Source organism: Pecten maximus, chromosome 3 (genome assembly GCF_902652985.1).
Source record: "Pecten maximus chromosome 3, xPecMax1.1, whole genome shotgun sequence".
NCBI lineage: Eukaryota > Metazoa > Mollusca > Bivalvia > Pectinida > Pectinidae > Pecten > Pecten maximus.
In genome coordinates, this window is record NC_047017.1 from 9,917,806 (window position 1) to 9,943,662 (window position 25,857).

General features: G+C 33.5%; 1 long non-coding RNA gene across 1 annotated transcript in view; it reads right to left on the reverse strand.

Annotated features, from left to right (window-relative positions):
• Positions 1–4,651: 4,651 nt before the first annotated feature.
• Positions 4,652–25,857, reverse strand: part of LOC117323149 — a 31,295-nt gene continuing 10,089 nt past the window's right edge. Inside the window, exons 2-3 of the long non-coding RNA XR_004531656.1 lie at positions 15,924–16,615; positions 4,652–7,358 (exon numbers count right to left, since the gene is read on the reverse strand). This is a non-coding gene — a long non-coding RNA (uncharacterized LOC117323149). The remainder of the gene's footprint in view (positions 7,359–15,923; positions 16,616–25,857) is intronic.

A 25,857-nucleotide genomic window follows, 5' to 3' on the forward strand; every position in this document is an offset into this window, starting at 1 on the left:
ATTCATATCATTTTTCCTTTTCGTATCTTTAAGCCAATTCAAAAATGAAACCGACATCTTCATACATCAATTGTACAATCAATCCACAGTGAAGAATAGAGATGTTCTAGCATATAGTTAACATATATTAGGCAAATGCCACTAATTTGCTTTTAGACTACAAGTTCTATATAGTTTGCGCATGTTTGTAATTGCTGGTATTAGCCTAGTTCTGTATATAGTTGTAATGTTTGTAATTGCTGGTATTAGCCTAGTTCTGTATATAGTTGTAATGTTTGTAATTGCTGGTATAAGCCTAGTTCTGTATATAGTTGTAATGTTTGTAATTGCTGGTATTAGCCTAGTTCTGCACAAATTAACAATCGCTGTTGAGGAAATCAATGTCAAAGATGTTGATGTTTTTCAGAATAATTTTATTATTTAGATCTTAGACACAAACGGAATTGCGTAATAGGCAAAGCCTATAAAAGCCCTCTCCTCACTGTCATAAATAGTTTATACATGCACATTATAAAAATATTGATCAATTAAAGAGATATATATTGAATACTAATAAGCATTATTGTCATGACTATCAACCACAATAATAAAAGAAGTGTGACAGTGTTGATTAATATGTCCATTCACTGTTCTGTACAGTTGTCGTGTTAGAATAAATTATAAATATTATCATTGATTTATTGATATTTTCTATGTATTTATATCAAATTTTATCATATTAGTCAAAACTGAAAGATGCCTTACTTTTCCTATTTACAGAACCAAATTTCTCACTTGAGAATTATCAATGCCCCGCGATTTGCTTTTTTTTTCTAACATCGCTACTTATCCTGCTAGTCCGTCTCTTTTTCAAACTTGTATATCACATAGATTCAAATAGTTTATGATGGTATTTTGTGTTGTGTTTTCAAACTTAGATAATGTTTTCTTTTTATGAGAAACTTTCTTCTCAATGTTTTCTTACTCTCTTTTGGTGTGTTCTTTTGTTTGTATATCTGAAAGTTTCCATGGATCCCCATCCTCTCATATACCCGGCTGTTTTCAAACTCCAGAGACAGTTGTTGTCGTTTCAGTAGTTTTGTTTTCCATTGTTTCAGTGCGACCTTATATGGTACTGGTTTGGATAACCAAGAATGTGTTTCCTACCATGATTGTTTATCATTTTGTTTGATTAGTTTGTACTTTGTTATTCATTACAATGGAAGCATTGTTTATACCCGAGGTGTTGTATTATGTTAATCTAAACCTCAAAACATATCATATTTTTATACAGATGTATTTAACACAATAACTATCACTATCTACCTCTACTTATAATGCATTTGTTCATAATAAACTCCTGAACTATCATTTCTATATACATTTGTATATGTAATAAACTCCTGAATCACCATTTGTATATAATAAACTGCAGAATTGTCATTTGTCTGAATCCGTATTTGTATATAATAAACTGCTGAATTATCATTTGTATATAATAAACTGCTGAATTGTCATTTGTCTGAATCCGTATTTGTATATAATAAACTGCTGAATTATCATTTGTCTAAATCCGTATTTGTTTATCATTTGATAAACTCCTGAATTATCATTTGTCTGAATCATCATTTGTATGCAATACATTCCTGAATCATCATTTGTATGTAATAAACTCCTAAATTATTTGTATTTAATAAACTCCTGAGTCAGCATTTGTAAGTAATAAACTCCTGAGTCACCATTTGTATATAATAAACTCCTATATTATCATTTGTCTGAATCATCATTTGTATATAATAAACTCCTAAATCATCATTTGTAAGTAATAAACTCCTGAATCATCATTTGTATGTGATAGGCTCCCGTATCAACATTTGTATATAATAAACTGCTGAATCATCATTTTTATATAAGAAACTCCTGAATTATTATTTGTCTGAATCATTATGTGAAAACAATAAACTGCTGAATCATCATGTGTATATAATAAACTCCTGAATCACCATTTGTATATAATTCTATTGTTGTTAAGTTATAAAGATTAGATCATGTTAATCGTTACATAATTCTAATTCATTTATCTTTTTCTTGAAATAGTAACTGGTTTCATTTAGCAATAACAAACAACAAATATTTAAGATTGAAATACGTGTCATTTTAAAGGCTTCTTTCAATAAACTAATCGTTGAATATGTGTACAATGATATCTCTTTTTTTCATTTTTTTCTAAACACTGCTTTTTTATTTTTCGATATTGCCCGATAATAAAACAATATTTTTTGCCCATAAAATTATATCTTTTCAGTAAAAGCAGTGAATGGGAAACAGAAGATGTTTAATATGTTTAATAATAACTGTCAATACAATTTATCAAGTAATTTAATCTTAAATCAAACGGCGATATTTCAAGTGTAAATTATTAAAGCATATTGACTTTCGATGTCTTTGATATCAATTAACAAACCTATCTTCATCGCATATATATTAATGGTGAAAACTGGAAACCGTTCCATGAACTTTGATTGATCGAGCTGTTCACTAATTTATTTTTTTAATTAAAATGTCGAAGACAATGTTTAACACAGAGGGTAAAATGGTGCGTTTCCAATAATAATACGCCCGTAAACTGCTCGTATTGTTTCAATTGACATTTTACCTTAACGAGTCCCCGTAAATGAATTTCGCTGGTTATTCATACTTGCAGGTGCTTGATTATCTATTTGTACTCTTTGAAGAATATCATCAAATGATTTTTAATCATGTCTAACGGGACCGCAATGCAGACAGAGGATCGAGTTGTATCCTCACAAGCCAGCTGGAGAATTGAGTCGACTATCAATGGGACGAGCAATTACCATGATTTTTACTTCCATTTTACAGATGATAATATTCTCGGCTGGGTGAGCTTTGATGGTAATAGTTATAATATCATGTTGATTAAATTGGCGGCGATTCCTTTAACCAAACCCACAGTACGACGATACCAGATCGATATGAGGCTGGCGAGCAGGCAGGCGTGGCTATTTCTATATGTTTGCTGTCACTGAAGTCTAATAGGAGCCTGCAATTGTCACTCAGCCGTCTTTTATGACCATGGGTCGACAACAGTCCCATTAACAGCCCTTTTTTTATTCCATTGTAGGGGCCATACGATTAGGGGATTATCGTCCCATCCTCCCAGGAAGCCGAGTAATGAATCTAACGAGGCAGAAACCACCCCAATACGGCGTGAATACTCCGTACAGTAGTGTATTGGGACGGTGGTCATGTTTAGGCAAATAATACAGGGAAATCAATTTAAACTTACAGCTGTTTATATAATCAACTGATAACATGCTATAAAATCGCTCGGCTGTAAGGATGGCGGGAACACAAATACAACTGATACGTAAATAACACTGTAAATAAATAGTGTTGGTGCCAACATGCTGAAAGAAATGTAATTCAAAATTTGGAAATAAATCGAATTTTAGACCCAAAGAGATTAAATTGTTCTGTGGCAATCATCAATTACAAATAGAACAATTAACTCTAAAACGTATTTTGTTTGTTTAAAATGTAATGGAATCGAGATTGTGAAATGATGACATAACAACATAAATCATTACGTTGAAAAAGAAATTTATTTAATTGGTAATCAGATAAAATCAGATAAAATAAATAATAAAGAAAAACAAAATCTGTTCATAAAAACATATGTAAATTATACAACAATTATCGCATCTAATGATCTCCAGTAGTGAAAATAAAGTATACAGATTAAACAGGTTTACTGTTGTCGCTTGTTAAGTGTATTTATACATGCAGGCAGAGTAATTCAACACGATCGCTGGATAAATACACAACAATATAAAATACAATATTTGTATTTGTTTTAGTTGTGTGTGAGATTGACCTATGGATTACACTAACCAAGTATCTGAGGGTTTGTTGGTATGATGGTAAGTATACAAGGTAAATAAAGAGAATATTAGTATAACAGGCAGCAATATTTCTTGACGTCCTAAGGGAATTCCTCAACATAAAATCTTAAACTTTTCCAGTTTTGGATTTAAGGAATGAAAGTTCCGGAAATTCTGTAAATTTAATTCTAATTTTCAGAATATTGACATATCATTACATCTGAAATATGCATCAAGAGGAGATTGTTTTATTCATATTCAGAATAGAATTGTTAAAAAGTATGGAATCATAAATTAAACATTCATTGCAAATTCTAGCCATACTTCATGTATCAACACTATTATAGAAATGATAATGATAATAATAAGGATTTGAAAATTGTAAAAATACATTATTCTGATGAAAGCTAATTGGCATGTAATTTGCATTGAATTTACCTTAAATTATGCATTTTCAATTTGAATAAAAATGTCATTAAACTATATTCTGCATTTTAACTAATGAATAAAATGCTGTAACATTTTTCCAAGTAAAACATGGTTTCCATAATGTTGATCTCCCTGCTTTGTCCGTGGTACATGTGACCAAATTAAGCATATAGTCTATATATGTATTTCGATACCAATTAATGTTTGTATGTTCAAAAAAAAAAGAGAAAAGAATAAGAAAGTAGTTCGGCGTAAATATTCTTTATACGTTAGCATTTTCGATATAAGTCTACGGTCGAAAACATAAAAATAATAGACGAATGTTCTTTTTTTTTTTTTTTTTTTTTTCCGGAAAGACGTTTTCTCAGATCTACCCTATTTACAGAAATGTATCATTCTCTTTATATTAGTGGATATCTTTTCTTTACAATTTTGCATTAGTTTTTTTAATTCAGTAATCAATTGTTACTGTTTTATAATGAGAAAGATCATGCAAACAATAGGAAATTAACAACAAAATTAGATTACAAAAATGTATTAGACGTGCTGTATTTAAAAAATGACAAAATTATCTGTTTGTGGTATCATAAACGTTGAGATTTGAATTTCAGCATTGCTAATGAGCATTATAAAGCACGTTGATGTCATTATTTATACAACAATGGCACGGACAATTTCTTTTACAATATAATATATATTTATATCGAGCATATTTTGAATATATTTTGACTTTCTTTTTCTTACAAATCATAATGACCATATTTCAGGAGTTTGCCGCGGCTGCCGCGGCGTCTGAAACTATTCCAAATTCTTAGAATATGTATTCAAGGAGTTATTATTATTATTTTTCCATTCTAAAGGAGTTCTTTTCAACATTTCCCTGAAACGGCTTTATTTATCAAAAACTTACTCTCTTGAGTAGTTGCACTTTACATAAATAAAATAACATACTATTCTTTCAGTGATATTTTCAGTTTTCAGTATCGCTTGACAGTAACACTTCGATTAGTTGAAAAACAATTATTAAGCGAAAATGAAATACAACAATGAGACAATTATATTCGTCATTGAATTATAAGAAATATAATTGTTATCAAAAATTGTTATCAAACAGAATAGCATTGAACATTTTGAAAATACATGTAATTAGATTTTGAACAAAATTTAACAATTAGCATTTTAATAAACAAAGATCCACATCAAACCTGTAACTATTGCCAGAAGTACTATTTTCAGTGTTTTAACGGATCATATGAGGATGCATAGTGGGTTCTGAGAGGCAAACAACGTACTTTTATCAATTATATATATAAAATACACATCGGCGATCCTATATGAACAACATTCATCATACTTTACAGGCAGAGGTTGAAATTATAGTTACAGTGTAATTGGGGGATATCATCCTCGAAATCAACAAACAACAAACATGTTTGTATGAACGTGGAGCATCAAACTTCAAAGAGTTCAAAGTTCAGTACTGTCAGTTCAAATATACAAAATGAATAACCGAATATTTCTATACTTTCATTTCAAATCAAAACTTGCACTTACGGCCTTAAGATAAAAATAAAAAAAAAAAATTAAAATCTTTAATGAATGAGAATGAATTTTCGTTGGACTATACATTCAAATAACACATCAAGCAGCATATAATACTGAGTCTAACGAAAACAACTTACAACAAATAAAATAAGTAGCTCCTAGTGAAATAACAACGATAAAGACTCCTGCAATTGAAAGTCTGATGCATAATGGATAAATCCTTATATCAATGAAAGCTTAATGGCAAGAATGTTGTCTTGTGAAAGTCCAGGAATACACATTTATATAAATGAAAGCATATAAGCAAAAACCATATTAGTTCAATTCCGGCAACAAAATAATAATATTGTGAACGTCGAACGAGAAGAATTCATACTAATATCATGCAGTCCAACCATACGATATTAGATTTTTGAAATCTCAACTGTAAAAAAAATATTAATGAAAGACTGTTCATAAATATAAGACCTATATATAGTGAAAGACTCTCGGTAAAGATTTACTCTTTTAAAGACCATTTAAAAGGACTTATACATGTGAAAGTCCAGCAGTATTAATATGTGTTAATAGAAATCATTTATTGTACTGGTTAAAAACCATTCTGTGAATGTTGTCCAAAGACGATGTCCGAATTCAACAGAAAAAACTTTTTAATGACAGTTTAGCGAATAAATTCAAATGACATGATTTTATTTTATGCTAGTAAAAGAAACAATGCCTACTGACAATAAGATATTTTTATAACCTTAACGTTTAACTTTGTTCTTCAACCTGGTCGCAATACTTACACATCGTATTTATATTTATCTATCTTACTGAGCCAAAACCACATGTATATTACTTCATCGATAATTTCATACTCTGACTTTTGATTTTCATGGGATAAAAACACACAAAAATACAATTGGCATACAAAAAATAAAAACATACGTAAATGGGCACTCACTCAAACAATTATTGCTTTTTGTAGAAACATTTTTTATCAACGGTAACAATAGTTATCTTCTAATAGTTAACATCAATATGTGTCCTTATAAATTATGCATATGTAGAGTTAAATAAACGATTGTGAGCATAAAAAACTAGCCTTAAATAGCATGCAGAAAGTGATCACCAATAATTTACCCGATCAGCTGGAACTTCATTATACCTATTAGAATATCATATCGTGAAATTAAAGTGTAATACCTGTTCTTGTCTATATATCATACAATTCCAGTAATTCCTGACCAGAGGTCATTGAGCAAACCGCCCGGACGTTGGTTGAAATAGAAGAGTCAGGTGTCATAATATCCCTCAATAGTGTCAATAACAACACTTCGACATAGTACTATGTTGAGATAAATCACCACTTGCTTTATTGTGCTCGAGATGTTGCACTTTCTTCTCAAGTCGTGTTCCCTTCCCTTTCCATCCGACTTGATCCCTCTTCATTGACAGATATTGTGACGATGTTGGCGACTTTTTATCCGGTTCATGAATCGTAATCTATGATACCTGGATCTGAAATATAAATATAGACAATCAACAGTTTTATCAGAGAAATAATATTGACAGTGATTAAAGTATCACTCGTACAGTCAAGTTCAGTTCTAAACGGCAGGCGATGAGGACTTTATGGGTGTAGACACAGCTTACAGGGCAAACGACGTAGGTAAAGCACTTTGTGTACAGTAGGGTAAATATCTGCAGCTATGTACATGGAATCTCACCATTTGTGTTTACCAAATTTCAACAGCTTGTAAGGCAAATATAACGTTAATTTATCACATCGATTTATTTACAAGTTTGTATTTGGAAGATAAATGTAGCGATGTAGTATTACTATAGAGTAGCCGCGCTACAACTCCTTACTACAGAGATCTGGTTAGGAATGTATACAGCGCCTACACGTAATCCTACAGAAGGACACACATAGCATTAAGGAATTACCTGTTTTATGTGCACTGATATTAAATGATATATTTATATCCTGAATCGCTCTAAAATACAGGCTGTGATACGTATAGCATCAACACGTTATGTTATACACATGTATGTATGCATTTGCAGTAAAAAATCAATTAACGAAATTCAACAAAATCAGTTTAATTGCTATCACACAGATGTATTGTAAAAGGCATGCCAATTTCTGTCTACATAGGATTAACAATTTTATGACTTGTAATTTGAAGCTCGTAATATATCTCTTTATATTCTATCAAATTACACGCTTTTGTATTCAAAATTAATCCTTTGTTTGTCTGAATGATGCTATTGAATCTATCTTATTTGAGTTGAAATATTATACTAAAAAACCAATAGGTTCATTCCCACATTTATTTAGCTTTGAAACCTAGCATACTGGCATATTAATTTAATCATATACATTGCATCACAACCTATTACCATACATTATAACTGTTAATCAGTTGTTCTCATTTACGTCAATAAGATAAGTTTGATGAGTTAATTGGTGTGAACCTTCACGATTTTTTTCTTTTTCTTTTCTCTCTCTCCTTTTTTAATCGTGATATAGATAAAATATTTTGAGACGATTACTTGTTAAAAGTATTACTGCGATTGTAAATATGAGGGAAAGCCATTTCGTGATTGACATTTTTACCAGCAGTTGCGTGCTTTGTTTCTGATTATAGCATTGCATGTCTCAGCCCATTATCACACTTTGGTATAAAACACTTGTCAACCGATCATCTCATCTCGTGTGAAACGTCGTCCGGATATAAACACGCCACGTTCGGTTTGCACGTAGCAAAAAATCTTAAAAACATTGGTTGATATTTTCTGTGCTTTCTATTTACAGAAAATCAATTTTAATTGACCAAATTTTTGCTTCAGTGTCTGAGTTTTAATTTGAATTTTTGTCTGATAGTGTTTGGGATTTAGTGTGACGTTGTTGTAAGCTGACAGTTCCTCTGTCACTTAGACTATAATCACTTGTAAGCTGGTGTAATATCAGACGAAAACTTAATCATCTAATCATCCATGGTTCGTCACACTAGCAGACGATAATCATCTAACGTCATCTGATGGAATTAAAGTGTCCTGTTGGTCGACCCTCTGATAGAGGCGCCCCCTAGGTACGAGTCATGTGACAGACTGACTCTAATGAGCTCGTTTAACATATCACCCCGCACGCGCTAGACAGTCATTGTATAAATTAGCTTCATCGTTATAGGGTTTGATCGTCGGCAATTAGATATATTTAGTTAGGCGGGTTTTTATATCTGGACAACATTATTGAAATCAATGTAAATGTGATGTTAGTCTTATCTTCTTTTATAATACAATTGATGTTCATAAAATTGTATGATCGAATTAAAATACCATGGATATCATGAAATAACACATTATCTATTTTTAAAAAAATGTATATTCGTTTCATGTGGTGATCGGTAATAATTTGGTACGTATTATTTGGTACAAATATTGTGATTATGAAATTTCGCCTCAATAAGAAAATTGTGATTGTACTTTTCTCTCCCCCCCCCCCCCCCCTAATAGCCACGATAGTTCATATTGATTTACTTCATCTAAAACATTAATTTTGAAATGATTTCGACACACTGCATCCAAGTACATTAAATTTAATTTAAATCGGATTAATTTATTACATCAGAATAAAAATAAGATCCAAAAGCAATTCGTTTAAAATTCATCTATCAATTATGGTGATTATGTTCATGCCACGAACACACTCGCCGGTTGTGCCGCAAGCTTATGGTGGGCATCAACCTGGATCTTAATGTCAGTTTCTGATTTAATTGTAAATTTATTGTAAATCTTCTGTGTTCTTGGTCTTATTGTTATATAACCCAATGTCACCTGTCCACATTGTGGGCCCTCGCGGTCATCACGAGGCTTAAAAAGTGTGACACCTTTAACTATATTTTGCTGTAAGTAAGAATTACAATGTTTGTTTAAACATCAGTAGAAGAATTTGGTACATAGAGGCTAATTAGGATGTGTTGACACAAGCTGATGTGAACTTAATTGGTGTGACCGAAGGATATGGTGTTATAGGACTGAGAAAGGCAGCAGGCATTCAACCGCAATTTACTTCTACAAGTAAACAAACATCGGTCATTCCTAGGCAAACATAAGCTAATACGGACAAACAAACAGACCGAGGAAACTCGCCAAAACGGGAAATAGACATGAATATAGAATTCAGTACGGCTACAGGCAGATGAATGTTGTGGCCATTTTCTCACAAGAACAGTTGAGACATCACGAGGCCTGCATTATAGATCGAGTCAGATGTAGACAATGGAAGGTGGTACCTAACCCTATGGTCGGACCAAGTCTTTTCAAGGCCGATTTCCTTCCATCGTCCACTACTGAGTAAACACTTGTTAACAGTGAACTCACCAAATAGTGTAACCCGTATACCTCGCTCATAGAAATACTGCTTTGTCCATCTCCTTTGATGGGAAGGCCGCAAATGTATATACATTTATGTATTTGACGACAATACAGATCAAGATGTGATGTGATATAAAATGATGTCGTTGAAATAATTTCAAAATCTGTTTTATTCTGTATATTGTCTTATTCAAACTTTTAAATAACTAAATGTATAAATTCAATGAAAATGTGATATTATGTTATATGTATGTACATAATTAGAAAATATTTTCCGAAACATACAACTTGATTTTAACTGTTATAAGTACCTGTTGTTATGTAATGCATTTTTTTTCCACATAGTCTTTCTATAGATCATTGTTCTTTATTTGTAATATGCTTATCCTATAAGAATTTATATAATTTTATAAATATTTTATAAATTATCATATATGCTGTTATATTGATGCATATCAATTTCATTGCTCCGTACTGATATATTAAACCCTCCCTTGGTAATTCAAAACAATGGCACATATACCTCTGATTTAACTGGCAATACTCACTCGGTTATCACAGCAGAATTGTGGAATGAGTGAATATGCTTATACAATCATTAGTTTTTATGTTCCAATTTAAGTATCCTTATATATAGAATAAAACGATAAAAAACTGAAAAACAAAAAATACATTAACTCTTTTGAGATTTTTTGGTTGTTTTGGTTTTGGCTGTAGACATCGGACACATGAATCTTATATAATGTTTGATTTTCAAATCATCAAAATTTCTATTATAGATTACTGCTTACATTGTTATTTAACATCATATATAAATATAAATAACATTTAGAGTATAAATAAAATTATCAAAAGAGAGGAACCGTCTTTTATTAATTTCCATTAATCCAACTTAAGTTGTTGACGTATTTAATGAGGCGCCATGTGTTATTAAGGATTTATCACGAATCATGATAAAGATCAGGATTAGTTCCAGATTTTCCAAAATGATACTCTAGTGGTGAAGTAGAGAGAACTGACAATTCTGTACTGACGAATCTAAATGCTTAAGATGTTAAATATCTACTTTAAATGTAGAAGATCATATAAAGAAAGCTAGCTTTTTCGGAAAATATAAAACTTAAAACTAGTCAAACATAAGATAATTCAATTTTTGGAGTAAAACGAACTCTTTCTTTTTTAATCATAATTTGTAACTAATGATATATGAGAAAGCATATTTTATCGTTCGTACCTGGTGAACGTATCACAAACGGCATTTGCACCTGGCACAGATGTGGTGACGTCATCGACGGACCATAAAACAAAAAGACCTACGTAGTACCAGGTAAGAAGGGAGAGTGTACTGAGCGGCTATGCTTTTGATGCCGGTGTAATCAATCTTATCACTCGTAGTGTTACAGATATTTTGAGTAGTATTTGGGAAAGTTTAAACTGTTGGATTAGACAGGGTCAGATCATGTCTATCAACAACAGCAATCAAATACACACAAACAATGTGTTATCTCAGTAATGTATGCGCTATCAACGTAAAATATGTACAAAAAATCACACTATTATACCATACTACAAAACTTAGATATTATATAAATTAATGTTATTATGATTATATTATACCATACTACAATACTTAGAAATTATCTCAATTAATGTTATTATGATTCTATTATACCATACTACAATACTTAGAAATAATAACAATTAATATTATTATCATATACTGTAAACGTACGGTATTTATGTTGGCGCATTCAAATTTAAGCGCATAACTTAATTAAAATAGTTTAGCGCAATAATTAATTGGCGCATTCACAGTACCGAAAAAAAAATGATATATATAAACTTCCCTTAAGGCAACCATAATTAAGGGAAGTCTTTTAACGCTAAAAGCGCAAAATAGAATTACCGCGAACATATGTACGCCTACAATTTATTAACCTTGATAATATGTTTAAAAAAAAACCCACATATTATTATATCTTAAATCACATCATATAGAAAATCATATAATTATATCTATATACCCGTTGTTTTCTTATATTATTGTATATATACTTCATATAAATTACTACAATCTAATTAAAATCAGATTTGTAATTTTCCCTCCTCAACGATACGCTAAAACACGTTTGCGGTGTATCGTACCGGAGTCCAAATGGCAGGTCTAATTTCAATTAGATCGCACATTATTTTACGCAATTTCTTGGTATTATAATGTATAACAATTATATTAGTATACATGTTAATCATTGTATTATAATATAAAAAGCAAACGCCGTAGCTTTGTTAGAATTAATTAAGTGTAACAAATTTTAGAAAAGAATCATATTCTATCATAATTCACATTTATAATATAAGAAACTAAAAGCTTTAATTTGTAAACAAAACTTTTCACATTTATGCATTTTTTTCTGTTTGATAAATAGATAATTACGTATAGTAGATTGACAATTAATAATGATAATGGTAACAGAAAGTTAGTCAGTACATAGTCCTACTTTTTGACTTACATGCACAACAGCATACTACTATAATATAATAGGGTTTCATAGTCCAATCATGTTCGGCACAGTAATTGCATTAACATTTAATATGAAACGCAAGCAAAACGTGCTTTTGTTTTATAAAATGCCTGTAGCCTTACCCCTACAATTAAACCGTGTTATGTCGGAAATTCACGCGATGTGGGGAAAACACAGCCTACGGCATGAAACAAGATTAACTCTTTGTAATTGTCCTTCAAAAACTGAACAGCTCATATGAATCGGTCATCTGTTATATTTTCTGTTTAACAAGAATCAATTTATGCCAATGACTATACGCCATTTATCGCGGCCCGTAGGCTAGGTCATGTTCTTTTTATTTTAAATTATTATAAATCCTTTCTGACATCTTTTGTCAAATACCAAATATTGCTCAATCAACAAATTCACTGTACGTTAATATTGATGATAAATATTTGTTTTAAGTACTTAACTTTATTATTTTAGAAATAGCAACACCATAACATTTATATAATAATATAAAACATATTTAACAATACACAACAAATGTACTAATAAATTGAGACTTGCGATACAAGACATTTCGCGAGATACAAGTAATATCGCGAGATACAAGTAATATAACGAGATACAAGTAATATAACGAGATAGAAGAAATATCGCGAGATAGCAGAGATTAACCATTATATCGAGGGAAAAGCGATAAACCAAGAATAGAGCATAATGTACCAGATTTGCATATAACAGGAATTTAGTGAAAAACCAGATATGTATATAACAGGAATTTAGCGATATACCAGATATGTTTTTAATAGAAATTTAGTGATAAACCAGATATGTTTTAACAGGAATTTAGTGATATACCAGATATGTTTTTAACAGGAATTTAGTGATAACCAGATATGTTTTTAACAGGAATTTAGTGATAACCAGATATGTTAATAATAGGAATTTAGTGATACACCAGATATGTATAATATGAATTAAGTAATATACCAGATATGTTTTTAATAGGAATTTAGTGATAAACCAGATATGTTTTTAACAGGAATTTAGTGATAAACCAGATATGTTTTTAATAGGAATTTAGTGATATACCAGATATGTTTTTAACAGGAATTTAGTGATAACCAGATATGTTTTAACAGGAATTTAGTGATAACCAGATATGTTTTTAACAGAAATTTAGTGATATACCAGATATGTTTTTAACAGGAATTTAGTGATAACCAGATATGTTTTTAACAGAAATTTAGTGATATACCAGATATGTTTTTAACAGGAATTTAGTGATAACCAGATATGTTTTAACAGGAATTTAGTGATATACCAGATATGTTTTTAACAGGAATTTAGTGATATACCAGATATGTATATAACAGGAATTTAGTGATAACCAGATATGTTTTTAACAGGAATTTAGTGATATACCAGATATGTTTTTAACAGGAATTTAGTGATAACCAGATATGTTTTTAACAGGAATTTAGTGATAACCAGATATGTTTTTAACAGGAATTTAGTGATAACCAGATATGTTTTTAACAGGAATTTAGTGATAACCAGATATGTTTTTAACAGGAATTTAGTGATAAACCAGATATGTTTATAACAGGAATTTTGTGATAACCAGATATGTTTTAACAGAAATTTAGTGATCACCAGATATGCTTTTATTAGGAATTTAGTGATACACCAGATATGTTTTAACAGAAATTTAGTGATAACCAGATATGTTTATAAAAGGAATTTAGTGATATACCAGATATGTTTATAACAGGAATTTAGTGATATACCAGATATGTTTATAAAAGGAATTTAGTGATATACCAGGAATTACATTAATTATGACATAAACGTGATTCAAATTAATAATGTGTGTCTTATGCCCTATTAAATGATCCAATATTAAAACCATTTATGATTGAAGATCGAATTATTATTCCCCACCTGGCACGTAGTTATAAACGGAGCTCTGTGGTTAGCTAGAATTAGCCCTTTCTCACAGTCACACGATATTTTCCTGATTTAATAGAATTTAAAACCTCCACAATTCACAAGAATAAATTAACCAATACATAATTGATTTTATTAAATGAAAACTGATAATAGATTCAAAACGAAATGTCTGATCATACAGTCATAAAATAATAAAAGAAATCCGTACATTCCGGAGAAATTCTAGACATTGTGTTTTATATAGGATACTGCTTATCAATTGTAATTAAGTAAAAGATAACGTAATCAGATCTTTCTTATTAGAAAAAAAGCGTTCACGTTATTTTCAAAGTGGTATTCATCGGATTATAAGTAACCATTTCATAGTATAAAACTCCGATATTTAGACAGACGTGGAGATTAAAACAAGCAATATGATGAAAATCAAGGTGATTAATGCACTCAAAGATTTTTGAAATAATATCAAACTTCACCTTTAATTGCAATGGATTTTATATTATCGTTTCAGCAAATGATCGTTAATCTCAAAATTTAACATTTCAAAACTAGCTGAAATTTTGGACACACCAATCATATCTTTATTCTGATGATTGGTGGCACCAGTTGATACAGCAATTGATATTCGATCAAACTTCTCTATATATTCTATATTCAAATATTTGTTTAGGATTATTTGATTTTTCAAACTTTTTTCCAAACTTTTCGTCACTAGTTTAGCTGAAGAGTGCTAGAAGGACCAACAGCTGTATGATGTATTTTCACTCATTGTTTGCTATCTACTGTATTTTTTACTAAATACATTTTCAAAGAAACCCTTCGTGTGTTTGTGTCTTTATACAATGTCAGAAGGATGGAACAGATGTATGCTGCAGCTTCATCTATAGCTTACTATTTCAATAAGTTTTTCATCTTTGTGTTAATTACAGTTCTTTAATATGTTTATGTAATGTACAAGGTCCACGCGGAACTCACGAAAGACAAAATCATTCTCATTTAAATTGCATAAAGAATATTTCTAAAGAAATATCAAATGCATAAAATATAATGTTTATGCTAATAACATTTTAGAAAAGAATAAAATACATGTGACTCAAATAAATCCGAATTCATGTAGTAATAGTGGTATAATAGTTAAAATAGTGAATGTCTACCTATTAGTAAATTAACAAAACATATAGCAGTGTTTTTAACTAAAAATGGCCAAACATCTGATAGTATACTTAATAATGGCAATACTTACATCACTAGCCGTCTACCGACTGATAAATCGTGTCTGAACAGGCTTTCTGTGAAGGGTCACTGGTCAGCCTTTCTCAAGAAAGAAAATGAAGTCCGATATTTCCATTCCTACCAAGTGCCCATCAAAGTTCACGTTGAAAAAAATATGGGATACATGACGCATCTTTTTTTTTGAAAAAGAAATCCATGGAAGCTCTGAGAAGATGTTATTTTCGCCATCAGTAGAATTGAATGTCACACCTTGCAAAGAATTCGGACTTCCTGCTCTTTTAAGGATTTTTTTATAACTTTTTCCCCTTTTGATTTTGGATCTGCCAAAGACCAAGCCGTTTCCTTGGCAAATGACATGTGCCCTTTGCTTTAAATGTTGGGTTACCCTCGCTTTTATTTCCCCACGTTTCTGATGATATTTGTACAAAGCTAAGTCAATAAAGTAAGTACAGTCTCCCAGCTCCGACACAAAAATCACATATTTAATAATCAAACTGTTGGGGTGAGTATTTCTCAATGAGACAATTGGGAGGAACGCCAAATCCTAAAGTGTTTGTTTCCGCAAGCAGTCTCTCCTTCAGGCTCTGCGAGATGTTTGTTGAAAACAACCCAACAATGGCAAGGCAGACGAAAATGGACATTGAGCATTCGTTTGTTCTCGTAATTAAAACTTCTGGGACAGATGGCCCGTCCAGCTACTGCCTGAAATAAACATAACATCTTACTGATTGTGTTTGCATATAAAAATTAGAAATTCTCCAAAACGCTAAATTACAAAGATGGTTTAAGATCATTCATTTTGCACTGTCAAAGGTTTGTTGATATTTCTAAATTAGTAACGTATTTTATTTAGATTTATCCGAACAGGGATCTGCAGAACCTTCATGGAAAGTAAGAGAATATTTACATATAAAATAAGATCAGTTTAATACAAAACAGTTTTGAAGATCTCCGCCAATATCATAACAATGAATATCACAATGAGACCTTGCATTGGTTATTGGTTAATTCGTATGACAGGTAAAAACAAAGCCTGGATTTCTTTCTGAATACAAATGGGAAAAACAAAGAAAAAAAGGAAAAAGGAAAATAAAATCAAGAACAAATATGAATATATCACTGAATAAAGATTTTTTTCGTAAATGAAATCAGAAATATTCAATATTAAGTCTTTTAATCGTCAGAGTTAAACAGTCAAAAACGCATTTACAGCAAATTAAATGGTAATCTTATGAAAATTCGTATAATTACGTACTAGACTGCTAGAATCAGAAATCAGACCCCAGCACATTCTACTCAACGATCGTCCATAAGAAATACAAAAATGCAGAAAAAAAAATAAGATGAAAACACAGTAATAAGGTTTAAATGATGCTGATGTTGACGAGGTAAATCTCAGATTGCACATTATCTGTTTTACAATATTTAACGCGTTTTAATGCATCTAAATGAGAATGGAAAATGCATGCAGGTGCTTAAAGTACAATGAAAAACATTTGGTAGCGAACTGGATACAAACGCAATCATCGCGAAACAAAATATCTCGGGGAATTTGATTCATTTTCTTATTGGTAATTTCAAGCATGCCTTTTATATTGAGTTTTTTGTTGGTGTCGATGATGCAGACAATTTTTTTTTTCGTTTACATAAGATACATTTGGATCTCTTCTAACTCCCTCTCTCCTAGATCACATCAACGGTGTCTGGTCCTAAACTCGCCAAATCATTTTTAGAACAGCAAATCAGACAATTCATACAATTCGGAGAAAACATCTTGCTGAACAAATATTTGACAACGGTAAAACCCTACACGGAGCGATACCTTTCTCATAAATGAAACGTCTAAAATATTACAAAGGCAAACACCAATTACATTCCTTTACAAACTAATGTACTCCTTTGTCATTAGCGATGTTTGGAAGATATACAATGTTACACAAAACAACATATTTATTGAACAGTCTATTTGTTTGAAATAGGATTTTACCTATCCATATTGCAGCAAGAAACTATCACATAAGTTTTCATCGTTGACTATGACAAAGCGATATTTACCACTACAAGTCATTCCTTGTTAACTCGATTGTTCATTACTGGTTCTTTAATTCCATCCAAATCTGAAAATCCTTCATTTAACGAGATATATGAGGTTATACTTAACCGGATCACGTCAAGGGGGTTTTATTCTGATAACATTACCTGGAACACAGACTGCGTGTCTTATTACGAATGTTTCTATCAGAAGGAAAATGTCAAATAAATTCCATGTTCTTTTGTTTTATTGGATGCCTTGTCCAGTTGTTATCACGAGATGTTTATATCACAAATGGGGTATACTATAATCTGTACAAACGGATTTTAATCCGCATTTATACCTTATCCAAATAGAAACCTCAAATTGAAAAAAAAATATGATAAAGTACTTCTGAATAAACATTTTAAACAATTTATATCCATTTCCTTTTCCTTTCCTGTGCTTGAGATCCCCCCCCCCCCCCCCCCCCCCCTTTTTTTTTTTTTTTTATTCGTGTTTTGCAGATAAAATAAGATTGAAAATAATGACACGATATGATAACTTGCCGGGGAAAAAAATGTAAAATTATTTCTAAGAAGAATTTCGGGAAACGTGTGTAATAAATAAAACTACACAGTTTAATTAAATTTCAATAAATATATTCCGGATTTTCAGACCCTTCAAACATGGCAGTTTAGATTTAGTGTTGTAGATCAATACAGAAACCTTGTAATTCTCAAATGTTATGGAGGAAGCGGTACATTTTTTAGACAGATCTTGGTGTTTGATTAATCAATTCGGTAAGGAGATTATTCGTACAAAAGCATAACAAAGTAGCAAATCTTTAGCAGTTCTTTAATCAGTTTTAGAGGAAGCATTCTGGAATGATGATTGGGTACGAACGAACCGGAAGTTGGACATGTGTGTGTTTATTTGTTTGTGTTTTACGTTCTCGCAAAACATTAAAACAGAATACGCCAGATATAGATTATACAAAGAAAATGACCAGTAACTGCTTATAGCATTTTATTAAATGTAAAAAATATACTTTTTTAGTATCATTTCAAAGGGCATGATATTAGTTACGTCATATATATGATACTTTCAAATGACTAAAACATCCTTGTCAAAATATATTTTTAGGAATGAAAAAGGAAGCAGATAAAAACATTTACAACACTGATAAATTACCCAATTTTATTACTTTAAAATAAGGAACCTTTTTTGTATTTCGTTAATTAATTGTTTCCATACAAACAAAATCCTTCCTTTTAAACTTCAAAAATATACTTTCCTCGTAGTAAATGGTCCTAATCCTGTTCCCACTGTAATCCTGAATCAGCCTAACCTAATCTAATAAAAGGAGGAGGAGGAGGAGGAGGAGGAGGAGATAATACAAATCATGCAATGCCATATGCGTATTTATACCAATGTTAATGTCTATATCAGTGATCATAAGAGATTTTTGTTTTTGTTTTCTACTCGAACAGCTGATTTTATCGAACAACATATCGGCATAGTGTATAAGTATTTCCAAAATTAAGGTTTACCTTCATGTTTTTGTTTTAATAATTTGCACTTAAATAGTGGGTAGGTTCGAGGTATTCCGTTTGAGGAGATCGTATAGAAAAGTATTTGTACTTTAAGCTTTCAAGGCCGTAACGCATATGACACTTCTTTAAACATTTATCGACGTGTCTTGTTGGTCCATATTTTATCAATAGACTTATTCAAGGTGTCTGATAATTTTTATGATATAAACGACACCCTAGGGCCCCTACCCAGGCCCTGCTAAGGGTATATTACTCTATCCAACATCCAATCAATACGTGTCTATTTAGATTTGGTTAATACGACAATATATTTGGAATGTTTTGCAGTTATGCTGCAAAATTCTTGGAATTCCAAAGAGGGATACTTTGAATTTCAAGCTCCAGAAAAGAACGCTGTTAGAACAATTCTTGACAACATAACACCTATAATCTGCTCAGTTAAGCTGTACATTCTGCTTGACAAATTAGATTTAAAATTGTGACGAATGAAAATTATGTTCTATTTCAGGCTAAATGTACACTGATTCCTAGTCTCCCTTCCAAACAGGGAAGACTGATCTACATTTGATGTTGTTGCATAATATGAATGTTATATCAACCTCATTTAAACCCAACAACAGCAGCACATGTAGCTAGAGGCACGGTATGACAAATTTTGGTTCCTGGTCTTAATCTTAATATTAAAAGAAAAAAAATGCATAATGTTCTGCTTTTTAAGATGAATTCCACACAGCAGAGCGCTACCCAAACCAGAATACCACGATTATCACCAAACTAAAGATGTGTCAACTAATAGAGGGCAGACAAACCTCATCCATCAGGGTCGTTTGGATGTTCAACAGCTACACAGGAGTACTTTAGATCGACAAGCGTCTGTAACACTGCAGCACCTTGCACTTACCAGGTAGCTGGGCTTGGTTATTTGTTAAACAAGTGACTTGCATGTTTATATAAACACTGCCATCGTTCGTGCCAGGGCCGAGTGTGCCTAACCCCAGCCCCTTACGCTATAGAGCCGTGTTGATGGTCTGAAGAACAACACGTCATCAAACGATGATCAAATTGTCAGAAATACTTAGGCTACATTTCACAAGATTACTTTTATTTAAATTGCTATTTTGTGGCCATTTTAACACATCACGCAGACCGGTATCGGAACATGGCTTTTGGAATGTCATTTGTCGCCATATGGGCATATTGACTTCATGTTTAAATCAGCTGACGGAATGAAATATTTCAGTAATATCAATGTTATGCTTTGTGGTTATTTTATTATACATTATATCTTGAACTAACTGTTGATATTTCTCAATTACACATGGATTGTTCACCTTCAGCGACAAAATGTATCAACAACACATTTGGTCCAATGATTGTACGTAAGTCACACAAGATAAATGTATTAGCTCCTTTCCCGTCGACCCTGGTTGTCGTGAGGATGTCAAACCCCCTAAAAACAAACACCAGCACATTTTAAAATAAATTGAGAGTAAGAGAGAGTAGAGTCAAAATGAAATGCACTGCACAATTCAGACATTTTGTCCTTCTAGGACTCGTCAGTGAAGCTAGGGACACCATACAGACGTTTATTCCTTCTAGGACTCGTCAGTGAAGCTAGGGACACCATACAGACGTTTATTCCTTCTAGGACTCGTCAGTGAAGCTAGGGACACTATACAGACGTTTATTCCTTCTAGGACTCGTAAGTGAAGCTATGGACACCATACAGACGTTTCGTCTTTCTAGGACTCGTCAGTAAAGCTAGGGACACCATTCAGACTTTTCGTCTTGCTAGGATTCGTCAGTAAGGCTATGGACACCATTCAGACTTTTCGTCTTGCTAGGACTCGTCAGTGAAGCTATGGACACCATTCAGACTTTTCGTCTTGCTAGGACTCGTCAGTAAAGCTATGGACACCAATCAGACTTTTCGTCTTGCTAGGACTCGTCAGTGAAGCTATGGACACCATACAGACTTTTCGTCCTTCTAGGACTCGTCAGTGAAGCTAGGGACACCATACAGACTTTTCGTCCTTCTAGGACTCGTCAGTGAAGCTATGGACACCATACAGACTTTTCGTCCTTCTAGGACTCGTCAGTGAAGCTAGGGACACCATACAGACTTTTCGTCTTGCTAGGACTCGTCAGTAAAGCTAGGGACACCATACAGACTTTTCGTCTTGCTAGGACTCGTCAGTGAAGCTAGGGACACCATACAGACTTTTCGTCTTGCTAGGACTCGTCAGTAAAGCTAGGGACACCATTCAGACTTTTCGTCTTGCTAGGACTCGTCAGTAAAGCTAGGGACACCATACAGACTTTTCGTCTTGCTAGGACTCGTCAGTAAAGCTAGGGACACCATTAAGACTTTTCGTCCTGCTAGGACTCGTCAGTAAAGCTATGGACACCAATCAGACTTTTCGTCTTGCTAGGACTCGTCAGTGAAGCTATGGACACCATTCAGACTTTTCGTCCTTCTAGGACTCGTCAGTGAAGCTAGGGACACCATACAGACGTTTCGTCCTTCTAGGACTCGTCAGTGAAGCTATGGACACCATTCAGACTTTTCGTCCTTCTAGGACTCGTCAGTGAAGCTAGGGACACCATACAGACTTTTCGTCTTGCTAGGACTCGTCAGTAAAGCTAGGGACACCATACAGACTTTTCGTCTTGCTAGGACTCGTCAGTAAAGCTAGGGACACCATACAGACTTTTCGTCTTGCTAGGACTCGTCAGTAAAGCTAGGGACACCATTCAGACTTTTCGTCTTGCTAGGACTCGTCAGTAAAGCTAGGGACACCATACAGACTTTTCGTCTTGCTAGGACTCGTCAGTAAAGCTAGGGACACCATACAGACTTTTCGTCCTGCTAGGACTCGTCAGTGAAGCTATGGACACCATTCAGACTTTTCGTCTTGCTAGGACTCGTCAGTGAAGCTATGGACACCATACAGACTTTTCGTCCTTCTAGGACTCGTCAGTGAAGCTAGGGACACCATACAGACTTTTCGTCCTTCTAGGACTCGTCAGTGAAGCTATGGACACCATACAGACTTTTCGTCCTTCTAGGACTCGTCAGTGAAGCTAGGGACACCATACAGACTTTTCGTCTTGCTAGGACTCGTCAGTAAAGCTAGGGACACCATACAGACTTTTCGTCTTGCTAGGACTCGTCAGTAAAGCTAGGGACACCATACAGACTTTTCGTCTTGCTAGGACTCGTCAGTAAAGCTAGGGACACCATTCAGACTTTTCGTCTTGCTAGGACTCGTCAGTGAAGCTAGGGACACCATACAGACTTTTCGTCTTGCTAGGACTCGTCAGTAAAGCTAGGGACACCATTCAGACTTTTCGTCTTGCTAGGATTCGTCAGTAAGGCTATGGACACCATTCAGACTTTTCGTCTTGCTAGGACTCGTCAGTGAAGCTATGGACACCATTCAGACTTTTCGTCTTGCTAGGATTCGTCAGTAAAGCTAGGGACACCATACAGACTTTTCGTCCTTCTAGGACTCGTCAGTAAAGCTAGGGACACTATACAGACATTTATTCCTTCTAGGACTCGTAAGTAAAGCTAGGGACACCATACAGACGTTTCGTCTTGCTAGGACTCGTCAGTAAAGCTAGGGACACCATACAGACTTTTCGTCTTGCTAGGACTCGTCAGTAAAGCTAGGGACACCATTCAGACTTTTCGTCTTACATATGTGTCGTCCTTCTAGGACTCGTCAGTGTTAATTAGAGAAGGCGACCAAAATAGGTCGACAGAAAAAATATCAAAATCTGGATGGGGACGTGCAACACACAAGATGAGACCAGGGGAAACAAGAATAGTCCACGAGAAACAAGAAAAGTCCAAGAGAAACAAGATGTGACCATGGGGAAAAAGGAGAGTTCGAGAGAAACAAGATATAACCAGGGGAAACAAGAAGAGTCCATGAGAAACAAGATGTAACCAGGGGAAACAAGAAGAGTCCATGAGAAACAAGATGTAACCAGGGGAAACAAGAAGAGTCCACGAGAAATAAGATGTAACCAGGGGAAACAAGAAGAGTCCATGAGAAACAAGATGTAACCAGGGGAAACAAGAAGAGTCCATGAGAAATAAGATGTAACCAGGGGAAACAAGAAGAGTCCACGAGAAACAAGATGTAACCAGGGGGAAGAAGGTGAGTCCAAGAGAAACTAGATGTGGCCACGGGAAACAAGGAGAGTCCAAGAGAAACAAGATGTGACCACGGGAAACAAGGTGAGTCCAAGAGAAACAAGATGTGACCAGGGGAAACAAGGAGAGTCCAAGAGAAACAAGATGTGACCAGGGGAAACAAGGAGAGTCCACGAGAAACAAGATGTGACCAGGGGAAACAAGGAGAGTCCAAGAGAAACAAGATGTGACCAGGGGAAACAAGGAGAGTCCAAGAGAAACAAGAAGTGACCACGGGAAACAAGAAGAGTCCAAGAGAAACAAGATGTGACCAGGGGAAACAATGAGAGTCCAAGAGAAGCCAAGATGCAAAAGTCAATCCAAAAACATCCTCCTATATTCATGTTAGCATCTTAACTTGAATTTCAGACATTGTCATTACCAGTCTGTATGCTATATAACCAGAAGTGGTTTCGTTAAAAGGGAAAGGTTACCTAAACGTTACGTATAAAGATAAGAATAAAATTAGGGTAAGATACGTTAAAGCCAGATACCGATGTCACCGTTCGGGGTTCCTCTAGCCTAACCATATAACACCCGCTCTAACGGCATATCGAGTGCGCTTTGTTCCTCAGGCGCTCGGTAATAAATATAGATGTGTTTGCCCTTTAAGCCGTCGGTAAACATTACATTGATTGCAGCCTTGCATCGGGAGCATAATGAATTCTCGCGATAGAGGTCCTGAGAGAAAACAAAGCTACATATCACTCGCTGGGCTATATAACCATAAAATACTCCCTCTCGATGATCATTAAATCCGCGCCAAAGACCGAAGTAAACAAATCCGGGATTTATTCTCAACGGCCCGGCTTTGTCTTTTGGACAAAATTGAATCATAAATTTATACAGAAGTTTATAATTGCGTTTAAAACATAAGACATCGATATACCACATGACATGTGCTTCCTTACTTCCTCAGATAAGTTAGCTTTACAACAGGTGACTACAAAACGTTCTAGCCATTGTTTTCATTGTTCAAAATTAAGTTTTGTCTGAAATTTATTTGGCTGCTTTGGGGGATGGGGATTTTAAGGTTAATATGATTTTCTGTTCATCATTGGAAACGAAGTATTTTCAGAATTATTTCGTGGTTTCATGTTGACATGCAGTGAAGTCAACAATACTTTTACCTCGATTACACGGCGTAAGGTTCTTAATGGCGTGTTAGTGGTATGTGGTTGGCAGTTCGAACATCTGGTGTGACATCAGGAACAGCAATTAAAATGTAACCTTGTGCTCAGGCATACGTGTATGCATGCGGTTGGGAATGCGTGCGTGTTGGTATGTATGTGTGTGGGAGATAGGGTGTGTGGTTATCAGTATTGTAAAATTTTATTACTGTATAAGTTTATTTTTATCGTGAATACTGAGGTTGTAACCCTAGCCAGGCTAAATGTTGCCCGATACAGACAGTATCGAAACATCCCTATATATATATATATCGTAAAAGTCCATTTGGCAGCTGTCGTGCTTCCCCGATTCTGCAGATCTTCACATTAGTCGCCTCCTACGATCATGTAATGGGACAGACCATGTAAAGTTTACTTCAAATCTTTACAGTTTGTCGTCGTTAAATGACGTGCCCTGTTTTTTGAAAGCAACATTGTCCGAACCAAGATTTCCATTCTTGTTAAAAGTTTGGTAACACACTCAGGGAACCTATCAGTAAATGCTGTAATATTTCGCCGATCATCACGGTTAATCCGGGACCTTTTTATCACAATAACAGGAATTTGATGAGTCATCCCTGATTACAAACAATAAACTACGCTGCGTGGGAGTAGATATTTTTGTCACGTGATCTCCAGCTGATATTTAACTCCACAGTTATTTATATAATTAGCAATCACTGCAATTCGTTTCGTTTCATTAATGTACAAATTGTGCGCAATAGTTATATACCTATGTAGATAATCCCACCTTATAGAGGAGTCATTGAGTCGTACTATGTATACGGATAACACTTAAATACAAAATTTCTTGATTTTCTGGATAGCAACATTTCCTGGTTTGGGATATTTTATCATTTTAAGGATTAGAAACTTTGATGTTTCGAGGAAAACAACTATCCTGTTTTGAAAAAGTAATCTTTCCCTTAATCTTGAGGACCTTCCTGTTTTAAGGATATCAAACATTCCGAAATGGGGGAAAGTACTTTTTTCTTCGATAATTT